General features: G+C 48.3%; 1 non-coding gene across 1 annotated transcript in view; it reads right to left on the bottom strand.

Moving 5' to 3' along the window:
* LOC122094610 overlaps positions 1–763 on the bottom strand; it is a 3,357-nt gene extending 2,594 nt beyond the window's left edge. The window contains exon 1 of the ribosomal RNA XR_006144923.1: positions 1–763. This exon is cut by the window's left edge and continues 2,594 nt beyond it. This is a non-coding gene — a ribosomal RNA (28S ribosomal RNA).
* Positions 764–5,000: the final 4,237 nt, after the last annotated feature.

The raw sequence follows: 5,000 nt of genomic DNA, 5'->3' as shown, positions 1-5,000 counted from the left end.
GTGCAACCCATAAGGGGATCCCACCAGTCAGCTTCCTTACGCCTTATGGGTTTTACTCACCCACTGACTCACACACATGTCAGACTCCTTGGTCCGTGTTTCAAGACGGGTCGAATGGGGAGCCCGACAGGCCGATGCCCGGAGCATACAGTTGCCAATAGGCATGCCATCGAGGCACACACTGCCTACCATGATCATGGCAATGACATCTCTTCAGGTATAACGCGATAACCCAGGCTTGGGACACCGCAGTAATCCACATCGGTCCACTCCCCGAGTCGAGAGGTGGACCAGATATTAACCGTTTTGCATCCGATCGAGACGCGTCGCTGACCCCCATCCGCTTCCCTCTTGAGAATTTCAAGCACTCTTTGACTCTCTTTTCAAAGTCCTTTTCATCTTTCCCTCATGGTACTTTTTCGCTATCGGTCTCTCGCCTATATTTAGCCTTAGACGAAATTTACCGCCCAATTGGGGCTGCATTCCCAAACAACCCGACTCGCCGACATCACTTCGTGGTGTGACAGGGTCCAAACACGATGGGGTTCTCACCCTCTCTAGCACCCCCTTCCAGGGGACTTGGCCCTGGTCCACCGCTGAGGATGCTTCTACAGACTACAATTCGAATGATAAAGCCGCCCGATTCTCAAGCTGGGCTCTTCCCGGTTCGCTCGCCATTACTAAGGGAATCCTCATAAGTTTCTTGTCCTCCACTTATTGGTATGTTTAAACTCAGCGGGTAGCCCTGCCTGACCTAGGGTCGCAGTCCAAATGCCATCGAATCAAGAAAGAGCTCTCAGTCTGTCAATCCTTACTATGTCCCAACCTGGTAAGTTTCCCCATGTTGAGTCAAATTAAGCTGCAGGCTCCACTCCTGGTGGTGCCCTTCCCTCAATTCCTTTAAGTTTCTGCCTTACGACCATACTCCCCCTGGAACCCAAAAACTTTGATTTCTCATAAGGTGCGGGCGGAGTCCTGAAAGCAACATCCGCCGATCCTTGGTCGGCATCATTTATGGTTGAGACTAGGATGGTATCTGATCATCTTCGAGCCCCTAACTTTCATTCTTAATTAATAAAAACATCCTTGGAAAATGCTTTCACAGTGGTTCGTCTTTCATAAATCCAAGAATTTCACCTCTGACTATGAAATACGAATGCCCCCGACTGTCCTTATTAATCATTACTCCATCTCGAAGGCCAACGCAATAGGACCGAAATCCTATGATGTTATCCCATGCTAATGTATCCAGAGCGTAGGCTTACTTTGAGCACTCTAATTTCTTCAAAGTAGCGGCATCGGAGGCACGACCCAGCCAATTAAGGCCAGGAGTGCATCGCTGATAGAAGGGACGAGATGATCGGCACACACTGTGAGGCAGACCGATCGACCCATCCCAAAGTCCAACTACGAGCCTTTTAACTGCAACAACTTAAATATATGCTATTGGAGCTGAAATTACCGTGGCTGCTGGCACCAGACTTGCCCTCGAATGGACCCTCGTTAAGGGATTTAGATTGTACTCATTCCAATTACCAGACTCGAAGAGCCTGGTATTGTTATTTATTGTCACTACCCCCCCGTGTCAAGATTGGGCAATTTGCGCGCCTGCTGCCTTCCTTGGATGTGGTAGCCGTTTCTTAGGCTCCCTCTCCGGAATCGAATCCTAATTCTCCGTCACCCGTCACCACCATAGTGAGCCACTATCTTACCATCGAAAGTCGATAGGGAAGAAATTTGAATGATGTGTCGTCGGCACAAAGGCCATGCGATCCGTCGAGTTATCATGAATCATCAGAGCAATGGGCAGAGCCCGCGTTGACCTTTTATCTAATAAATGCATCCCTTCCAAAATTTGGGGTTTGGTGCACGTATTAACTTTAGAATTACTACGGTTATCCGAGTAGTAGATACCATCAGACAAACTATAACTGATTTAATGAGCCATTCGCAATTTCACAGTCTGAATTAGTTCATACTTACACATGCATGGCTTAATCTTTGAGACAAGCATATGACTACTTGTAGGATCAACCAGGTAACTTTCCTTCTCGACGCCAAAGCACTGCATGAACCACATCCCCAATTGTGCATTGGGTGATTCTGCTCCATAAATTAATGGCAGTCTATCGTTCTTGTGCAACGAGGCGCAACCAAAGGATTCAAGAGGACACACACACACATCCACCTTGCCCCACAAAATGTCCTGCATCCTAGAGCACAAATAGTGCACATGCACCACTGACAGAAAGAAAGTGGACATATGCATCGTATGCCAAGCCACCTCACACCAACCACAAGGGCAGGCCAGAGGGATGAAATGAGAGTGAAGGGGCAGCATCTTTCCATCCAACTAGGTAAGCAACATAGGAACAATTTTCATGCTCTTGACAAAGACACTTTTGGCCCATCGCGACCCATAGAGGTATCTGTGCATAGTGGTTCAATACACAAGCAAAGAGCCCACAACCACAAGAAAAATAATAGCCACTCACATGCGTTGCGTCCACTACCGACACAATCCACCACCAAACCTACTACAACGTAATAAGGATGTGGTAGAAGAAAAATCAATAGCCCCACTAAGCACGAAAATCCCAACAATCAACAGGGGTCGAGGGACTCGAGATCTATCTCCACCTACAAGGTTGCAACCTACGTTCTCCAGAGACCCGCATTAATGTCGTATTATAACACTTGCGGTTGGAGCCATGCAAACACCTCCGCACCTAGGCACGACTTAGAAACACGATTCGACAAATAGTAAAGGCCACAAGACCTAGTATGAGAAAGCTCTCGCAAGTAACAAACCCACGATAATGCAAATTTTTTAAATGAACAAGGGGAGGGGGGAAGGGACATGTGATTTGTCTCCACTTGCAAGCTTGCAATCTATGTTCATCAGAGACCCACGTTAATGCCGTATTATAACACTTCCGGTTGGTGGCATGCAAACACCTCCACACCCAGGCGCGACTTAGAAACGCATTTCTCCAAATACCATAAAGGCCATAAAATCGAGCATGAGAAAACTCTTGCTAGCAACAAACCCACGAGAATGCAATTTTCTTTTTAAAAACAAAAGTGGGGGGGACGGAGGGGGTGGGACTCGTGATCTGTTTCCACCTGCAAGCTTGCAAACCTATGTTCTCCTGAGACCCACATTAATGTCGCATTATAACACTTACGGCATGAGGCATGCAAACACCTCTGCACCTAGGCACGACTTAGAAATGCATTCCTCCAAATACCAAAGGCCATAAAACTGAGCATGACAAAACTCTTGCAAGCAACATACCCATGAGAATGGAAATTTTTTTATAAAGCAAGGAGGGGGGAGGGATTCATGATCCAGCACCACCTGCAAGCTTGCAACCTATGTTCTCCAGAGACCCATGTTAATGTCGTATTATAACACTGGCCGTAAAAGGCATGCAAGCACCTCCACACCTAGGCACAACTTAGAAACGCACTTCTCCAAATAGCATAGGCCACAAAACCGACCATGAAAAAAAACCCTTGCAAGCAACAAACCCATGATAGTGCAATTTAAAAAAACAAAAAACAATGGGATGGGGGGGAGGGACCAACCAAATATTTATTGTGCACATTGACTTGACTAATGATTCCATCAAATGTAGACAACACCCCACCCCTTGCACCATGACCTACATATGACAACAAGCCAAAGAGCAAAGAGGGGTGGAAATGCGTGACTAAGACGACGCCCGTAAAAAAGTGGCACTAGCACAACTGCACATGGCAGGAAGCAAAGAATGTCAAACTGCCATGCTGCCTAGTTGGGATTAATCAACGGGGCCATCACGTCATTTCCACATTTTTCACATGCCATGACTCTGTTGGGCATGCTGTACAAAACTAGCAAAAGTGTCAGTAGGCTACGATGAGGGTGTAGGTGCAGTGTGCAAGTAGCCATGCAAACCCACCAGCATGCATCGACCGGCCAAGGTGCAAAACGAGGGGCTAATCATCCGGACCATCATGCCATGTTGCTATCCTTCACATGCCATGTAACTCTTGGGCATGCTGTGTGGCTACCGGTGTATGTGGCAGTAGCTATGCAGGGAGCCATACACGCCCAACAGCACTCCATGGTAGGCCACAGCGCACATCAAAGGCAATCATTGGAACCAACGTGCCTTGATGGTGATTTTCACATGCCAAGCCTATCTTGGGCATGCCATGCAACTATGGGCGCATCTGGCAGTAGCTGTGGGGGCACGGTAGCACAATGCAAGAAACCTTGTGCACCCAACAGCCCAGGGTGGCAGGGAACAGTGTGTGACAAAGGGCTTAACATCGGGACGCATTGGCCATTTACTTATTTTCAAATGCCATGCCTCTCTAGAAACTACTGTGCAGCTACGGACACATATGTCAGCAACTATGGGGGTATGGCAGCGGTAGGTAGGGAGCCATGGGCACCTAGCAGCACATGGTTGTAGGCAGTGGTGTGCGGTAGATGGGCTGACCATCTGGACAGATGAGCCATGTACTTGTTTTCACATACATTCCAATCCTTTGTTGGGCTTTCTTTGTCGCTATGAGCATAGGAGGCAACAGCTGTTGAGGCATAGCAGCATATATTAGGCAACCATGAGGGCCAAGCAACACGCCGTGGTAGGCGCAACGCACACCAAGGGCCAAATCTTCAAAATCGACATACCGTGAAGGTGTTTTGTATAGGCGATGCCACTCTTGGGCATGCTGTACGGCGACAGACACATGTGGCAGAAGATATGGAGGCACTACAGCGCAAGGCAGGTAGCCCTATGCTCTCAGTAGCACACAATGGCAAGCAACTGTGTGCGGCAGAGGGGATGACTGTCGAGACGGACGCACCATGTATATGTTTTCACAAGCCACACCTTCCTTGGAAATGTTGTGCGTCGAAGAGCACATGTGGCAGCAGAAGTGGGGGTGTGGTAGCGCATGGTTGGCATCCATGTGCGCCCAGCAGCCCATGGTGGTAGGCAACG

Source organism: Macadamia integrifolia, chromosome 11 (genome assembly GCF_013358625.1).
Source record: "Macadamia integrifolia cultivar HAES 741 chromosome 11, SCU_Mint_v3, whole genome shotgun sequence".
Lineage (NCBI taxonomy): Eukaryota > Viridiplantae > Streptophyta > Magnoliopsida > Proteales > Proteaceae > Macadamia > Macadamia integrifolia.
Note: the sequence above shows the minus strand (reverse complement) of the source record. Positions and strands in the feature narration are given on the sequence as shown.